We start from the raw sequence: 17,294 nt of genomic DNA, 5'->3' as shown, positions 1-17,294 counted from the left end.
TTGTTCAAGAGGTCTCTACACCTCTGGCCAGTGTTCTGGCTTTCAACAGAGAGCAGAGTTTTCTATGGCGTTTGATTTTAGCCTCGCTCGTCAGTCCAGAGAATACATCCATCGTTGGATCGCTCGTCGCTATTGCTAGGATCGATTCATATGATCCATCCGAGTGGTGTTCCTCAGTGTTCAAAACACTATTTTCGTTATCTGAGGTTTCACTGTCCATGCACTCTATTAGATGGGGGGTAGGGGTCCCCTTGACAGGGTTCCCTAATAGCGCGCTGGAGTAAACGCACTCACGCGGGGTGAACTTTATTCAAAGAGATAAAAAAACGAAACTAGATTGGCGTATCGTATTCTCGAACTTTGGTGCTTCTTTTGGAATATGGGAAAAAACAAAATTACGACTATACCCAACGAATGCTAGGCAAAGCCTCGGACGGGAACCGGTAGATCAACGTGGTATGGCAGTGGCTTGGTTAAATATGTATCATGGACCGATAAAAAACAGAAGTAACTTGAAGAGTTTAAAAAAAGCAACTGCACGTGGTGTTTCCAGGCAGTCAGCCATCCAGGTACCAACATCACGCCCGACGTCGCTTGACTTCGGTGATCGGATGGGAATCGGTAGACCAACGTGGTATGACAGTTGCTTGGTTAAATATGTATCATGGACCGATAAAAAACAGAAGTAACTTGAAGAGTTTAAAAAAAAGCAACTGCACGTGGTGTTTCCAGGCAGTCAGCCATCCAGGTACCAACAGCACGCCCGACGTCGCTTGACTTCGGTGATCGGACGTTAACCGGTAGATCAACGTGGTATGGCAGTTGCTTGGTTAAATATGTATCATGGGCCGATAAAAAACAGAAGTAACTTGAAGAGTTTAAAAAAAATCAACTGCACGTGGTGTTTCCAGGCAGTCAGCCATCCAGGTACCAACATCACGCCCGACATCGCTTGACTTCGGTGATCGGACGTTAACCGGTAGATCAACGTGGTATGGCAGTTGCTTGGTTAAATATGTATCATGGGCCGATAAAAAACAGAAGTAACTTGAAGAGTTTAAAAACAATCAACTGCACGTGGTGTTTCCAGGCAGTCAGCCATCCAGGTACCAACATCACGCCCGACATCGCTTGACTTCGGTGATCGGACGGGAACCGGTAGACCAACGTGGTATGGAAGTTGCTTGGTAATATGTGTATCATGGGCTGATAAAAAACAGAAGTAACTTGAAGAGTTTAAAAGAAAGCAACTGCACGTGGTGTTTCCAGGCAGACAGCCATCCAGGTACCAACATCACGCCCGACGTCGCTTGACTTCGGTGATCGGATGGGAATCGGTAGACCAACGTGGTATGACAGTTGCTTGGTTAAATATGTATCATGGACCGATAAAAAAACAGAAGTAACTTGAAGAGTTTAAAAAAAGCAACTGCACGAGGTGTTTCCAGGCAGTCAGCCATCCAGGTACCAACATCACGCCCGACGTCGCTTGACTTCGGTGATCGGACGGGAACCGGTAGATCAACGTGGTATGGCAGTTGCTTGGTTAAATATGTATCATGGACCGATAAAAAACAGAAGTAACTTGAAGAGTTTAAATAAAAGCAACTGCACGAGGTGTTTCCAGGCAGTCAGCCATCCAGGTACCAACATCACGCCCGACGTCGCTTGACTTCGGTGATTGGACGGGAACCGGTAGATCAACGTGGTATGGCAGTTGCTTGGTTAAATATGTATCATAGACCGATAAAAAAACAGAAGTAACTTGAAGAGTTTAAAAAAAGCAACTGCACGAGGTGTTTCCAGGCAGTCAGCCATCCAGGTACCAACATCACGCCCGACGTCGCTTGACTTCGGTGATCGGACGTTAACCGGTAGATCAACGTGGTATGGCAGTTGCTTGGTTAAATATGTATCATGGGCCGATAAAAAACAGAAGTAACTTGAAGAGTTTAAAAAAAATCAACTGCACGTGGTGTTTCCAGGCAGTCAGCCATCCAGGTACCAACATCACGCCCGACATCGCTTGACTTCGGTGATCGGACGTTAACCGGTAGATCAACGTGGTATGGCAGTTGCTTGGTTAAATATGTATCATGGGCCGATAAAAAACAGAAGTAACTTGAAGAGTTTAAAAAAAATCAACTGCACGTGGTGTTTCCAGGCAGTCAGCCATCCAGGTACCAACATCACGCCCGACGTCGCTTGACTTCGGTGATCGGATGGGAATCGGTAGACCAACGTGGTATGACAGTTGCTTGGTTAAATATGTATCATGGACCGATAAAAAACAGATGTAACTTGAAGAATTTAAAAAAAGCAACTGCACGTGGTGTTTCCAGGCAGTCAGCCATCCAGGTACCAACATCACGCCCGGCGTCGCTTGACTTCGGTGATCGGACGTTAACCGGTAGATCAACGTGGTATGGCAGTTGCTTGGTTAAATATGTATCATGGGCCGATAAAAAACAGAAGTAACTTGAAGAGTTTAAAAAAAATCAACTGCACGTGGTGTTTCCAGGCAGTCAGCCATCCAGGTACCAACATCACGCCCGACATCGCTTGACTTCTGTGATCGGACGGGAACCGGTAGACCAACGTGGCATGGAAGTTGCTTGGTAATATGTGTATCATGGGCTGATAAAAAACAGAAGTAACTTGAAGAGTTTAAAAGAAAGCAACTGCACGTGGTGTTTCCAGGCAGACAGCCATCCAGGTACCAACATCACGCCCGACGTCGCTTGACTTCGGTGATCGGACGGGAACCGGTAGATCAACGTGGTATGGCAGTTGCTTGGTTAACTATGTATCATGGACCGATGAAAAAACAGAAGTAACTTGAAGAGTTTAAAAAAAGCAACTGCACGTGGTGTTTCCAGGCAGTCAGCCATCCAGGTACCAACATCACGCCCGGCGTCGCTTGACTTCGGTGATCGGACGTTAACCGGTAGATCAACGTGGTATGGCAGTTGCTTGGTTAAATATGTATCATGGGCCGATAAAAAACAGAAGTAACTTGAAGAGTTTAAAAAAAATCAACTGCACGTGGTGTTTCCAGGCAGTCAGCCATCCAGGTACCAACATCACGCCCGACATCGCTTGACTTCTGTGATCGGACGGGAACCGGTAGACCAACGTGGCATGGAAGTTGCTTGGTAATATGTGTATCATGGGCTGATAAAAAACAGAAGTAACTTGAAGAGTTTAAAAAAAATCAACTGCACGTGGTGTTTCCAGGCAGTCAGCCATCCAGGTACCAACATCACGCCCGACGTCGCTTGACTTCGGTGATCGGATGGGAATCGGTAGACCAACGTGGTATGACAGTTGCTTGGTTAAATATGTATCATGGACCGATAAAAAACAGATGTAACTTGAAGAATTAAAAAAAAAGCAACTGCACGTGGTGTTTCCAGGCAGTCAGCCATCCAGGTACCAACATCACGCCCGGCGTCGCTTGACTTCGGTGATCGGACGGGAACCGGTAGATCAACGTGGTATGGCAGTTGCTTGGTTAAATATGTATCATGGACCGATAAAAAACAGAAGTAACTTGAAGAGTTTAAAAAAAAGCAACTGCACGTGGTGTTTCCAGGCAGACAGCCATCCAAGTACCAACATCACGCCCGACGTCGCTTGACTTCGGTGATCGGACGTTAACCGGTAGATCAACGTGGTATGGCAGTTGCTTGGTTAAATATGTATCATGGGCCGATAAAAAACAGAAGTAACTTGAAGAGTTTAAAAAAAATCAACTGCACGTGGTGTTTCCAGGCAGTCAGCCATCCAGGTACCAACATCACGCCCGACATCGCTTGACTTCGGTGATCGGACGGGAACCGGTAGACCAACGTGGTATGGAAGTTGCTTGGTAATATGTGTATCATGGGCTGATAAAAAACAGAAGTAACTTGAAGAGTTTAAAAGAAAGCAACTGCACGTGGTGTTTCCAGGCAGACAGCCATCCAGGTACCAACATCACGCCCGACGTCGCTTGACTTCGGTGATCGGATGGGAACCGGTAGATCAACGTGGTATGGCAGTTGCTTGGTTAAATATGTATCATGGACCGATAAAAAACAGAAGTAACTTGAAGAGTTTAAAAAAAAGCAACTGCACGTGGTGTTTCCAGGCAGTCAGCCATCCAGGTACCAACATCACGCCCGACGTCGCTTGACTTCGGTGATCGGACGGGAACCGGTAGATCAACGTGGTATGGCAGTTGCTTGGTTAACTATGTATCATGGACCGATGAAAAAACAGAAGTAACTTGAAGAGTTTAAAAAAAGCAACTGCACATGGTGTTTCCAGGCAGTTAGCCATCCAGGTACCAACATCACGCCCGACGTCGCTTGACTTCGGTGATCGGACGGGAACCGGTAGATCAACGGGGTATGGCAGTTGCTTGGTTAAATATGTATCATGGACCGATTAACAACAGAAGTAACCTGAAGAGTTTACAAAAATCAACTGCACGTGGTGTTTCCAGGCAGTCAGCCATCCAGGTACCAACATCACGCCCGACGTCGCTTGACTTCGGTGATTGGACGGGAACCGGTAGATCAACGTGGTATGGCAGTTGCTTGGTTAAATATGTATCATGGACCGATAAAAAACAGAAGTAACTTGAAGAGTTTAACAAAAAGCAACTGCACGTGGTGTTTCCAGGCAGACAGCCATCCAGGTACCAACATCACACCCGGCGTCGCTTGACTTCGGTGATCGGACGTTAACCGGTAGATCAACGTGGTATGGCAGTTGCTTGGTTAAATATGTATCATGGGCCGATAAAAAACAGAAGTAACTTGAAGAGTTTAAAAAAAATCAACTGCACGTGGTGTTTCCAGGCAGTCAGCCATCCAGGTACCAACATCACGCCCGACATCGCTTGACTTCGGTGATCGGACGGGAACCGGTAGACCAACGTGGCATGGAAGTTGCTTGGTAATATGTGTATCATGGGCTGATAAAAAACAGAAGTAACTTGAAGAGTTTAAAAGAAAGCAACTGCACGTGGTGTTTCCAGGCAGACAGCCATCCAGGTACCAACATCACGCCCGACGTCGCTTGACTTCGGTGATCGGATGGGAATCGGTAGACCAACGTGGTATGACAGTTGCTTGGTTAAATATGTATCATGGACCGATAAAAAACAGATGTAACTTGAAGAATTAAAAAAAAAGCAACTGCACGTGGTGTTTCCAGGCAGTCAGCCATCCAGGTACCAACATCACGCCCGGCGTCGCTTGACTTCGGTGATCGGAGGGGAATCGGTAGGCCAACGTGGTATGGCAGTTGCTTGGTAATAAGTGTATAATGGGCAGATAAAAAACAGAAGTAACTTGAAGAGATTAAAAAAAATCAACTGCACGTGGTGTTTCCAGGCAGTTAGCCATCCAGGTACCAACATCACGCCCGACGTCGCGTGAATTCGGTGATCGGACGGAAACCGGTAGATCAACGTGGTATGGCAGTTGGTTGGTTAAATATGTATCATGGACCGATAAAAAACAGAAGTAACTTGAAGAGTTTAAATAAAAGCAACTGCACGAGGTGTTTCCAGGCAGTCAGCCATCCAGGTACCAACATCACGCCCGACGTCGCTTGACTTCGGTGATCGGACGGGAACCGGTAGATCAACGTGGTATGGCAGTTGCTTGGTTAACTATGTATCATGGACCGATGAAAAAACAGAAGTAACTTGAAGAGTTTAAAAAAAGCAACTGCACATGGTGTTTCCAGGCAGTTAGCCATCCAGGTACCAACATCACGCCCGACGTCGCTTGACTTCGGTGATCGGACGGGAACCGGTAGATCAACGTGGTATGGCAGTTGCTTGGTTAACTATGTATCATGGACCGATGAAAAAACAGAAGTAACTTGAAGAGTTTAAAAAAAGCAACTGCACATGGTGTTTCCAGGCAGTTAGCCATCCAGGTACCAACATCACGCCCGACGTCGCTTGATTTCGGTGATCGGACGGGAACCGGTAGATCAACGGGGTATGGCAGTTGCTTGGTTAAATATGTATCATGGACCGATTAAAAACAGAAGTAACCTGAAGAGTTTAAAAAAAATCAACTGCACGTGGTGTTTCCAGGCAGTCAGCCATCCAGGTACCAACATCACGCCCGACATCGCTTGACTTCGGTGATCGGAAGGGAATCGGTAGACCAACGTGGTATGGCAGTTGCTTGGTTAAATATGTATCATGGACCGATAAAAAACAGAAGTAACTTGAAGAATTTAAGTAAAAGCAACTGCACGAGGTGTTTCCAGGCAGTCAGCCATCCAGGTACCAACATCACGCCCGACGTCGCTTGACTTCGGTGATCGAACGGGAACCGGTAGATCAACGTGGTATGGCAGTTGCTTGGTTAAATATGTATCATGGACCGATTAAAAACAGAAGTAACCTGAAGAGTTTAAAAAAAATCAACTGCACGTGGTGTTTCCAGGCAGTCAGCCATCCAGGTACCAACATCACGCCCGACGTCGTTTGACTTCGGTGATCGGATGGGAATCGGTAGACCAACGTGGTATGGCAGTTGCTTGGTAATAAGTGTATCATGGGCTGATAAAAACAGAAGTAACTTGAAGAGTTTAAAAAAAAGCAACTGCACGTGGTGTTTCCAGGCAGTCAGCCATCCAGGTACCAACATCACGCCCGACGTCGTTTGACTTCGGTGATCGGATGGGAATCGGTAGACCAACGTGGTATGGCAGTTGCTTGGTAATAAGTGTATCATGGGCTGATAAAAACAGAAGTAACTTGAAGAGTTTAAAAAAAAGCAACTGCACGTGGTGATTCCAGGCAGACAGCCATCCAGGTACCAACATCACGCCCGACGTCGCTTGACTTCGGTGATCGGACGGGAACCGGTAGATCAACGTGGTATGGCAGTTGCTTGGTTAAATATGTATCATGGACCGATTAAAAACAGAAGGAACTTGAAGAGTTAAAAAAAAAGCAACTGCACGTGGTGTTTCCAGGCAGTCAGCCATCCAGGTACCAACATCACGCCCGACGTCGCTTGACTTCGGTGATCGGACGGGAACCGGTAGACCAACGTGGTATGGCAGTTGCTTGGTTAAATATGTATCATGGACCGATAAAAAACAAAATGAACTTGAAGAGTTAAAAAAAAGCAACTGCACGTGGTGTTTCCAGGCAGTCAGCCATCCAGGTACCAACATCACGCCCGACGTCGCTTGACTTCGGTGATCGGACGGGAACCGGTAGATCAACGTGGTATGGCAGTTGCTTGGTTAAATATGTATCATGGACCGATTAAAAACAGAAGGAACTTGAAGAGTTAAAAAAAAAGTAACTGCACGTGGTGTTTCCAGGCAGACAGCCATCCAGGTACCAACATCACGCCCGACGTCGCTTGACTTCGGTGATCGGACGGGAACCGGTAGATCAACGTGGTATGGCAGTTGCTTGGTTAAATATGTATCATGGACCGATTAAAAACAGAAGGAACTTGAAGAGTTAAAAAAAAAGCAACTGCACGTGGTGTTTCCAGGCAGTCAGCCATCCAGGTACCAACATCACGCCCGACGTCGCTTGACTTCGGTGATCGGACGGGAACCGGTAGACCAACGTGGTATGGCAGTTGCTTGGTTAAATATGTATCATGGACCGATAAAAAACAAAATGAACTTGAAGAGTTAAAAAAAAGCAACTGCACGTGGTGTTTCCAGGCAGTCAGCCATCCAGGTACCAACATCACGCCCGACGTCGCTTGACTTCGGTGATCGGACGGGAACCGGTAGACCAACGTGGTATGGCAGTTGCTTGGTTAAATATGTATCATGTACCGATAAATAACAAAATGAACTTGAAAAGTTAAAAAAAAGCAACTGCACGTGGTGTTTCCAGGCAGTCAGCCATCCAGGTACCAACATCACGCCCGACGTCGCTTGACTTCGGTGATCGGACGGGAACCGGTAGATCAACGTGGTATGGCAGTTGCTTGGTTAAATATGTATCATAGACCGATAAAAAAACAGAAGTAACTTGAAGAGTTTAAAAAAAGCAACTGCACGAGGTGTTTCCAGGCAGTCAGCCATCCAGGTACCAACATCACGCCCGACGTCGCTTGACTTCGGTGATCGGACGGGAACCGGTAGATCAACGGGGTATGGCAGTTGCTTGGTTAAATATGTATCATGGACCGATTAAAAACAGAAGTAACCTGAAGAGTTTACAAAAATCAACTGCACGTGGTGTTTCCAGGCAGTCAGCCATCCAGGTACCAACATCACGCCCGACATCGCTTGACTTCGGTGATCGGAAGGGAATCGGTAGACCAACGTGGTATGGCAGTTGCTTGGTTAAATATGTATCATGGACCGATAAAAAACAGAAGTAACTTGAAGAGTTTAAGTAAAAGCAACTGCACGAGGTGTTTCCAGGCAGTCAGCCATCCAGGTACCAACATCACGCCCGACATCGCTTGACTTCGGTGATCGGAAGGGAATCGGTAGACCAACGTGGTATGGCAGTTGCTTGGTTAAATATGTATCATGGACCGATAAAAAACAGAAGTAACTTGAAGAGTTTAAGTAAAAGCAACTGCACGAGGTGTTTCCAGGCAGTCAGCCATCCAGGTACCAACATCACGCCCGACGTCGCTTGACTTCGGTGATTGGACGGGAACCGGTAGATCAACGTGGTATGGCAGTTGCTTGGTTAAATATGTATCATGGACCGATAAAAAACAGAAGTAACTTGAAGAGTTTAACAAAAAGCAACTGCACGTGGTGTTTCCAGGCAGACAGCCATCCAGGTACCAACATCACGCCCGACGTCGCTTGACTTCGGTGATCGGACGGGAACCGATAGATCAACGTGGTATGGCAGTTGCTTGGTTAAATATGTATCATGGACCGATAAAAAACAGAAGTAACTTGAAGAGTTTAAATAAAAGCAACTGCACGAGGTGTTTCCAGGCAGTCAACCATCCAGGTACCAACATCACGCCCGACGTCGCTTGACTTCGGTGATAGGACGGGAACCGATAGATCAACGTGGTATGGCAGTTGCTTGGTTAAATATGTATCATGGACCGATAAAAAACAGAAGTAACTTGAAGAGTTTAAATAAAAGCAACTGCACGAGGTGTTTCCAGGCAGTCAACCATCCAGGTACCAACATCACGCCCGACGTCGCTTGACTTCGGTGATCGGACGGGAACCGGTAGATCAACGTGGTATTGCAGTTGCTTGGTTAACTATGTATCATGGACCGATGAAAAAACAGAAGTAACTTGAAGAGTTCAAAAAAAAGCAACTGCACGTGGTATTTCCAGGCAGTCAGCCATCCAGGTTCCAACATCACGCCCGACGTCGCTTGACTTCGGTGATCGGACGGGAACCGGTAGACCAACGTGGTATGGCAGTTGCTTGGTTAAATATGTATCATGGACCGATAAAAAACAAAATTAACTTGAAGAGTTAAAAAAAAGCAACTGCACGTGGTGATTCCAGGCAGTCAGCCATCCAGGTACCAACATCACGCCCGACGTCGTTTGACTTCGGTGATCGGATGGGAATCGGTAGACCAACGTGGTATGGCAGTTGCTTGGTAATAAGTGTATCATGGGCTGATAAAAACAGAAGTAACTTGAAGAGTTTAAAAAAAAGCAACTGCACGTGGTGTTTCCAGGCAGTCAGCCATCCAGGTACCAACATCACGCCCGACGTCGTTTGACTTCGGTGATCGGATGGGAATCGGTAGACCAACGTGGTATGGCAGTTGCTTGGTAATAAGTGTATCATGGGCTGATAAAAACAGAAGTAACTTGAAGAGTTTAAAAAAAAGCAACTGCACGTGGTGATTCCAGGCAGACAGCCATCCAGGTACCAACATCACGCCCAACGTCGCTTGAGTTCGGTGATCGGACGGGAACCGGTAGATCAACGTGGTATGGCAGTTGCTTGGTTAAATATGTATCATGGACCGATTAAAAACAGAAGGAACTTGAAGAGTTAAAAAAAAGCAACTGCACGTGGTGTTTCCAGGCAGTCAGCCATCCAGGTACCAACATCACGCCCGACGTCGCTTGACTTCGGTGATCGGACGGGAACCGGTAGACCAACGTGGTATGGCAGTTGCTTGGTTAAATATGTATCATGGACCGATAAAAAACAAAATGAACTTGAAGAGTTAAAAAAAAGCAACTGCACGTGGTGTTTCCAGGCAGTCAGCCATCCAGGTACCAACATCACGCCCGACGTCGCTTGACTTCGGTGATCGGACGGGAACCGGTAGATCAACGTGGTATGGCAGTTGCTTGGTTAAATATGTGTCATGGACCGATAAAAAAACAGAAGTAACTTGAAGAGTTTAAAAAAAAGCAACTACACGTGGTGTTTCTAGGCAGTTAGCCATCCAGGTACGAACATCACGCCCGACGTCGCGTGAATTCGGTGATCGAACGGGAACCGGTAGACCAACGTGGTATGGCAGTTGCTTGGTTAAATATGTATCATGGACCGATTAAAAACAGAAGGAACTTGAAGAGTTAAAAAAAAAGCAACTGCACGTGGTGTTTCCAGGCAGTCAGCCATCCAGGTACCAACATCACGCCCGACGTCGCTTGACTTCGGTGATCGGACGGGAATCGGTAGACCAACGTGGTATGGCAGTTGCTGGTTATATATGTATCATGGACCGATAAAAAACAGAAGTTACTTGCATAGTTAAAAAAAAATCTTAGAAAAATCTTTGTGAGTTTTCGAGATAATGAGTAATTTATGTTCTCAAACACACATGTTTTGTGATTTTTCAAGTTTTGAAGCTCAGTAACATCGGCACATGAGCTCCAAATACCTTCAAAAATGGGTCACAGAATCATCTCGACGAGCTCTTTACTATGAATAATAAGGATTCATTGTAAATTTGTGTGTTTTCGAGATAATGAGTAATTTATGTTCTCAATCACACATATTTTGTGGTTTTTCAAGTTTTGAAGCTCAGTAACATCGGCACATGAGCTCCATATACCTTCAAAAATGGGTCACAGAATCATCTCGACGAGCACTTTAACATGAATAATAAGGATTCATTGTAACTTTGTGAGTTTTCGAGATAATGAGTAATTGATGTTCTCAAACACACATATTTTGTGGTTTTTCAAGTTTTGAAGCTCAGTAACATCGGCACATGAGCTCCAAATACCCTCAAAAATGGGTCACAGAATCACCGCGATAAGCTCTTCAACATGAATAATAAGGATTCATTGTAAATTTGTGTGTTTTCGAGATAATGAGTAATTTATGTTCTCAAACACACATATTTTGTGGTTTTTCAAGTTTTGAAGCTCAGTAACATCGGCACATGAGCTCCAAATACCCTCAAAAATGGGTCACAGAATCACCGCGATAAGCTCTTCAACATGAATAATAAGGATTCATTGTATCTTTGTGCGTTTTCGAGATAATGAGTAATTTATGTTCTCAAACGCACATGTTTTGTGGTTTTTCAAGTTTTGAAGCTCAGTAACATCGGCACATGAGCTCCAAATACCTTCAAAAATGGGTCACAGAATCACCTCGACGAGCACTTTAACATGAATAATAAGGATTCATTGTAACTTTGTGAGTTTTCGAGATAATGAGTAATTTATGTTCTCAAACACACATGTTTTGTGACTTTTCAAGTTTTGAACCTCAGCAAGATCGGCACATGAACTCCAAATACCTTCAAAAATGGGTCACAGGATCACCTCGACGAGCTCTTTAATATGAATAATAAGGATTCATTGTAACTTTGTGAGTTTTCGAGATAATGAGTAATTTATGTTCTCAAACACACATGTTTTGTGACTTTTCAAGTATTGAACCTCAGTAACATCGGCACATGAGCTCCATATACTTTCAAAAATGGGTCACAGAATTACCTCGATGAGCACTTTAACATGAATAATAAGGATTCATTGTAACTTTGTGAGTTTTCGAGATAATGAGTAATTTATGTTCTCAAACACACATGTTTTGTGGTGTTTCAAGTTTTGAAGCTCAGTAACATCGGCACATAAGCTCCAAAAACCTTCAAAAATGGGTCACAGAATTACCTCGACGAGCTCTTTACTATGAATAATAAGGATTCATTGTAACTTTGTGAGTTTTCGAGATAATGAGTAATTTATGTTCTCAAACACACATGTTTTGTGGTGTTTCAAGTTTTGAAGCTCAGTAACATCGGCACATGAGCTCCAAAAACCTTCAAAAATGGGTCACAGAATTACCTCGACGAGCTCTTTACTATGAATAATAAGGATTCATTGAAACTTTGTGAGTTTTCGAGATAATGAGTAATTTATGTTCTCAAACACACATATTTTGTGGTTTTTCAAGTTTTGAAGCTCAGTAACATCGGCACATGAGCTCCAAATACCTTCAAAAATGGGTCACAGAATCATCTCGACGAGCTCTTTACTATGAATAATAAGGATTCATTGTAACTTTGTGAGTTTTCGAGATAATGAGTAATTTATGTTCTCAAACACACATGTTTTGTGACTTTTCAAGTATTGAACCTCAGTAACATCGGCACATGAGCTCCAAATACCTTCAAAAATGGTTCACAGAATCACCTTGACGAGCTCTTTTATTTGAATAATAAGGATTCATTGTAAATTTGTGTGTTTTCGAGATAATGAGTAATTTATGTTCTCAAACACACATATTTTGTGGTTTTTCAAGTTTTGAAGCTCAGTAACATCGGCACATGAGCTCCATATACTTTCAAAAATGGGTCACAGAATTACCTCGATGAGCACTTTAACATGAATAATAAGGATTCATTGTAACTTTGTGAGTTTTCGAGATAATGAGTAATATATGTTCTCAAACACACATGTTTTGTGGTTTTTCAAGTTTTGAAGCTCAGTAACATTGGCACATGAGCTCCATATACTTTCAAAAATGGGTCACAGAATCACCTCGACGAGCTCTTTAATATGAATTATAAGGATTCATTGTAACTTTGTGAGTTTTCGAGATAATGAGTAATTTATGTTCTCAAACACACATGTTTTGTGACTTTTCAAGATTTGAAGCTCAGTAACATCGGCACATGAGCTCCATACACTTTCAAAAATGGGTCACAGAATCACCGCGATAAGCTCTTCAACATGAATAATAAGGATTCATTGTAACTTTGTGTGTTTTCGAGATAATGAGTAATTTATGTTCTCAAACACACATGTTTTGTGGTTTTTCAAGTTTTGAAGCTCATTAACTTCGGCAAATGAGCTTCAAATACCTTCAAAAATGGGTCACAGAATCACCTCGACGAGCTCTTTACTATGAATAATAAGGATTCATTGTAACTTTGTGAGTTTTCGAGATAATGAGTAATTTATGTTCTCAAACACACATGTTTTGTGACTTTTCAAGTATTGAACCTCAGGAACATCGGCACATGAGCTCCATATACTTTCAAAAATGGGTCACAGAATTACCTCGATGAGCACTTTAACATGAATAATAAGGATTCATTGTAACTTTGTGAGTTTTCGAGATAATGAGTAATTTATGTTCTCAAACACACATGTTTTGTGGTGTTTCAAGTTTTGAAGCTCAGTAACATCGGCACATAAGCTCCAAAAACCTTCAAAAATGGGTCACAGAATTACCTCGACGAGCTCTTTACTATGAATAATAAGGATTCATTGTAACTTTGTGAGTTTTCGAGATAATGAGTAATTTATGTTCTCAAACACACATGTTTTGTGGTGTTTCAAGTTTTGAAGCTCAGTAACATCGGCACATGAGCTCCAAAAACCTTCAAAAATGGGTCACAGAATTACCTCGACGAGCTCTTTACTATGAATAATAAGGATTCATTGTAACTTTGTGAGTTTTCGAGATAATGAGTAATTTATGTTCTCAAACACACATATTTTGTGGTTTTTCAAGTTTTGAAGCTCAGTAACATCGGCACATGAGCTCCAAATACCTTCAAAAATGGGTCACAGAATCATCTCGACGAGCTCTTTACTATGAATAATAAGGATTCATTGTAACTTTGTGAGTTTTCGAGATAATGAGTAATTTATGTTCTCAAACACACATGTTTTGTGACTTTTCAAGTATTGAACCTCAGTAACATCGGCACATGAGCTCCAAATACCTTCAAAAATGGTTCACAGAATCACCTTGACGAGCTCTTTTATTTGAATAATAAGGATTCATTGTAAATTTGTGTGTTTTCGAGATAATGAGTAATTTATGTTCTCAAACACACATATTTTGTGGTTTTTCAAGTTTTGAAGCTCAGTAACATCGGCACATGAGCTCCATATACTTTCAAAAATGGGTCACAGAATTACCTCGATGAGCACTTTAACATGAATAATAAGGATTCATTGTAACTTTGTGAGTTTTCGAGATAATGAGTAATATATGTTCTCAAACACACATGTTTTGTGGTTTTTCAAGTTTTGAAGCTCAGTAACATTGGCACATGAGCTCCATATACTTTCAAAAATGGGTCACAGAATCACCTCGACGAGCTCTTTAATATGAATTATAAGGATTCATTGTAACTTTGTGAGTTTTCGAGATAATGAGTAATTTATGTTCTCAAACACACATGTTTTGTGACTTTTCAAGATTTGAAGCTCAGTAACATCGGCACATGAGCTCCATACACTTTCAAAAATGGGTCACAGAATCACCGCGATAAGCTCTTCAACATGAATAATAAGGATTCATTGTAACTTTGTGTGTTTTCGAGATAATGAGTAATTTATGTTCTCAAACACACATGTTTTGTGGTTTTTCAAGTTTTGAAGCTCATTAACTTCGGCAAATGAGCTTCAAATACCTTCAAAAATGGGTCACAGAATCACCTCGACGAGCTCTTTTATTTGAATAATAAGGATTCATTGTAAATTTGTGTGTTTTCGAGATAATGAGTAATTTATGTTCTCAAACACACATATTTTGTGGTTTTTCAAGTTTTGAAGCTCAGTAACATTGGCACATGAGCTCCATATACTTTCAAAAATGGGTCACAGAATCACCTCGACGAGCTCTTTAATATGAATTATAAGGATTCATTGTAACTTTGTGAGTTTTCGAGATAATGAGTAATTTATGTTCTCAAACACACATATTTTGTGGTTTTTCAAGTTTTGAAGCTCAGTAACATGGGCACATGTGCTCCAAATACCTTCAAAAATGGGTCACAGAATCACCGCGATAAGCTCTTCAACATGAATAACAAGGATTCATTGTAACTTTGTGAGTTTTCGAGATAATGAGTAATATATGTTCTCAAACACACATGTTTTGTGGTTTTTCAAGTTTTGAAGCTCAGTAACATTGGCACATGAGCTCAATATACTTTCAAAAATGGGTCACAGAATCACCTCGACGAGCTCTTTAATATGAATTATAAGGATTCGTTGTAACTTTGTGAGTTTTCGAGATAATGAGTAATTTATGTTCTCAAACACACATATTTTGTGGTTTTTCAAGTTTCGAAGCTCAGTAACATCGGCACATGAGCTCCAAATACCTTCAAAAATGCGTCACAGAATCACCTCGATGAGTTCCTCAATAAGAATAAATGGATTCATTGTAACTTTGTGAGTTTTCAAGATAATGAGTAATTTATGTTCTCAAACGCACATGTTTTGTGGTTTTTCAAGTTTTGAAGCTCAGTAACATCGGCACATGAGCTCCAAATACCTTCAAAAATGGGTCACAGAATCACCTCGACGAGCACTTTAACATGAATAATAAGGATTCATTGTAACTTTGTGAGTTTTCGAGATAATGAGTAATTTATGTTCTCAAACACACATGTTTTGTAACTTTTCAAGTTTTGAACCTCAGCAAGATCGGCACATGAATTCCAAATACTTTCAAAAATGGGTCACAGAATTACCTCGACGAGCACTTTAACATAAATAATAAGGATTCATTGTAACTTTGTGAGTTTTCGAGATAATGAGTAATTTATGTTCTCAAACACACATGTTTTGTGGTGTTTCAAGTTTTGAAGCTCAGTAACATCGGCACATGAGCTCCAAATACCTTCAAAAATGGGTCACAGAATCATCTCGACGAGCTCTTTACTATGAATAATAAGGATTCATTGTAACTTTGTGAGTTTTCGAGATAATGAGTAATATATGTTCTCAAACACACATGTTTTGTGACTTTTCAAGTATTGAACCTCAGTAACATCGGCACATGAGCTCCAAATACCTTCAAAAATGGGTCACAGAATCACCTCGACGAGCTCTTTTATTTGAATAATAAGGATTCATTGTAACTTTGTGAGTTTTCGAGATAATGAGTAATATATGTTCTCAAACACACATGTTTTGTGGTTTTTCAAGATTTGAAGCTCAGTAACATCGGCACATGAGCTCCATACACTTTCAAAAATGGGTCACAGAATCACCGCGATAAGCTCTTCAACATGAATAATAAGGATTCATTGTAACTTTGTGTGTTTTCGAGATAATGAGTAATTTATGTTCTCAAACACACATGTTTTGTGGTTTTTCAAGTTTTGAAGCTCATTAACTTCGGCAAATGAGCTTCAAATACCTTCAAAAATGGGTCACAGAATCACCTCGACGAGCTCTTTACTATGAATAATAAGGATTCATTGTAACTTTGTGAGTTTTCGAGATAATGAGTAATTTATGTTCTCAAACACACATGTTTTGTGACTTTTCAAGTATTGAACCTCAGGAACATCGGCACATGAGCTCCATATACTTTCAAAAATGGGTCACAGAATTACCTCGATGAGCACTTTAACGTGAATAATAAGGATTCATTGTAACTTTGTGAGTTTCCGAGATAATGAGTAATTTATGTTCTCAAACACACATATTTTGTGGTTTTTCAAGTTTTGAAGCTCAGTAACATCGGCACTTGAGCTCCATATACTCTCAAAAATGGGTCACAGAATTACCTCGACGAGCACTTTAACATGAATAATAAGGATTCATTGTAAATTTGTGTGTTTTCGAGATAATGAGTAATTTATGTTCTCAAACACACATATTTTGTGGTTTTTCAAGTTTTGAAGCTCAGTAACATCGGCACATGAGCTCCAAATACCTTCAAAAACGGGTCACAGAATCACCGCGATAAGCTCTTCAACATGAATAATAAGGATTCATTGTAACTTTGTGAGTTTTCGAGATAATGAGTAATATATGTTCTCAAACACACATGTTTTGTGGTTTTTCAAGTTTTGAAGCTCAGTAACATTGGCACATGAGCTCCATATACTTTCAAAAATGGGTCAC

The 17,294-nt window shown here is 42.0% G+C and overlaps 28 pseudogenes; all 28 read right to left on the bottom strand.

Annotated features, from left to right (window-relative positions):
- Positions 1-528: 528 nt before the first annotated feature.
- LOC136350024 (5S ribosomal RNA) lies at positions 529-648 on the bottom strand (annotated as a pseudogene).
- A 775-nt stretch (positions 649-1,423) lies between these two features.
- LOC136350004 (5S ribosomal RNA) lies at positions 1,424-1,543 on the bottom strand (annotated as a pseudogene).
- A 59-nt stretch (positions 1,544-1,602) lies between these two features.
- LOC136350020 (5S ribosomal RNA) lies at positions 1,603-1,722 on the bottom strand (annotated as a pseudogene).
- Positions 1,723-2,675: 953 nt separating this feature from the next.
- Positions 2,676-2,795, bottom strand: LOC136350016 (5S ribosomal RNA; annotated as a pseudogene).
- Positions 2,796-3,391: 596 nt separating this feature from the next.
- LOC136350009 (5S ribosomal RNA) lies at positions 3,392-3,511 on the bottom strand (annotated as a pseudogene).
- Positions 3,512-3,928: 417 nt separating this feature from the next.
- LOC136350010 (5S ribosomal RNA) lies at positions 3,929-4,048 on the bottom strand (annotated as a pseudogene).
- A 59-nt stretch (positions 4,049-4,107) lies between these two features.
- LOC136350030 (5S ribosomal RNA) lies at positions 4,108-4,227 on the bottom strand (annotated as a pseudogene).
- Positions 4,228-4,286: 59 nt separating this feature from the next.
- LOC136350021 (5S ribosomal RNA) lies at positions 4,287-4,406 on the bottom strand (annotated as a pseudogene).
- A 1,132-nt stretch (positions 4,407-5,538) lies between these two features.
- LOC136350031 (5S ribosomal RNA) lies at positions 5,539-5,658 on the bottom strand (annotated as a pseudogene).
- Positions 5,659-5,717: 59 nt separating this feature from the next.
- Positions 5,718-5,837, bottom strand: LOC136350017 (5S ribosomal RNA; annotated as a pseudogene).
- A 59-nt stretch (positions 5,838-5,896) lies between these two features.
- On the bottom strand, positions 5,897-6,016 carry LOC136350018 (5S ribosomal RNA; annotated as a pseudogene).
- A 238-nt stretch (positions 6,017-6,254) lies between these two features.
- Positions 6,255-6,374, bottom strand: LOC136350011 (5S ribosomal RNA; annotated as a pseudogene).
- A 237-nt stretch (positions 6,375-6,611) lies between these two features.
- Positions 6,612-6,731, bottom strand: LOC136350028 (5S ribosomal RNA; annotated as a pseudogene).
- A 237-nt stretch (positions 6,732-6,968) lies between these two features.
- Positions 6,969-7,088, bottom strand: LOC136350008 (5S ribosomal RNA; annotated as a pseudogene).
- Positions 7,089-7,146: 58 nt separating this feature from the next.
- LOC136350026 (5S ribosomal RNA) lies at positions 7,147-7,266 on the bottom strand (annotated as a pseudogene).
- Positions 7,267-7,325: 59 nt separating this feature from the next.
- On the bottom strand, positions 7,326-7,445 carry LOC136350023 (5S ribosomal RNA; annotated as a pseudogene).
- Positions 7,446-7,504: 59 nt separating this feature from the next.
- LOC136350007 (5S ribosomal RNA) lies at positions 7,505-7,624 on the bottom strand (annotated as a pseudogene).
- Positions 7,625-7,682: 58 nt separating this feature from the next.
- On the bottom strand, positions 7,683-7,802 carry LOC136350006 (5S ribosomal RNA; annotated as a pseudogene).
- A 58-nt stretch (positions 7,803-7,860) lies between these two features.
- Positions 7,861-7,980, bottom strand: LOC136350014 (5S ribosomal RNA; annotated as a pseudogene).
- A 59-nt stretch (positions 7,981-8,039) lies between these two features.
- LOC136350013 (5S ribosomal RNA) lies at positions 8,040-8,159 on the bottom strand (annotated as a pseudogene).
- Positions 8,160-8,575: 416 nt separating this feature from the next.
- On the bottom strand, positions 8,576-8,695 carry LOC136350019 (5S ribosomal RNA; annotated as a pseudogene).
- Positions 8,696-8,754: 59 nt separating this feature from the next.
- LOC136350022 (5S ribosomal RNA) lies at positions 8,755-8,874 on the bottom strand (annotated as a pseudogene).
- Positions 8,875-9,112: 238 nt separating this feature from the next.
- LOC136350012 (5S ribosomal RNA) lies at positions 9,113-9,232 on the bottom strand (annotated as a pseudogene).
- Positions 9,233-9,292: 60 nt separating this feature from the next.
- LOC136350029 (5S ribosomal RNA) lies at positions 9,293-9,412 on the bottom strand (annotated as a pseudogene).
- Positions 9,413-9,648: 236 nt separating this feature from the next.
- Positions 9,649-9,768, bottom strand: LOC136350027 (5S ribosomal RNA; annotated as a pseudogene).
- A 236-nt stretch (positions 9,769-10,004) lies between these two features.
- LOC136350005 (5S ribosomal RNA) lies at positions 10,005-10,124 on the bottom strand (annotated as a pseudogene).
- Positions 10,125-10,182: 58 nt separating this feature from the next.
- On the bottom strand, positions 10,183-10,302 carry LOC136350003 (5S ribosomal RNA; annotated as a pseudogene).
- Positions 10,303-10,541: 239 nt separating this feature from the next.
- LOC136350025 (5S ribosomal RNA) lies at positions 10,542-10,661 on the bottom strand (annotated as a pseudogene).
- Positions 10,662-17,294: the final 6,633 nt, after the last annotated feature.

This window comes from Euwallacea fornicatus, unplaced genomic scaffold (genome assembly GCF_040115645.1).
Source record: "Euwallacea fornicatus isolate EFF26 unplaced genomic scaffold, ASM4011564v1 scaffold_85, whole genome shotgun sequence".
NCBI lineage: Eukaryota > Metazoa > Arthropoda > Insecta > Coleoptera > Curculionidae > Euwallacea > Euwallacea fornicatus.
This window is presented reverse-complemented; position numbering and strand designations above follow the sequence as displayed.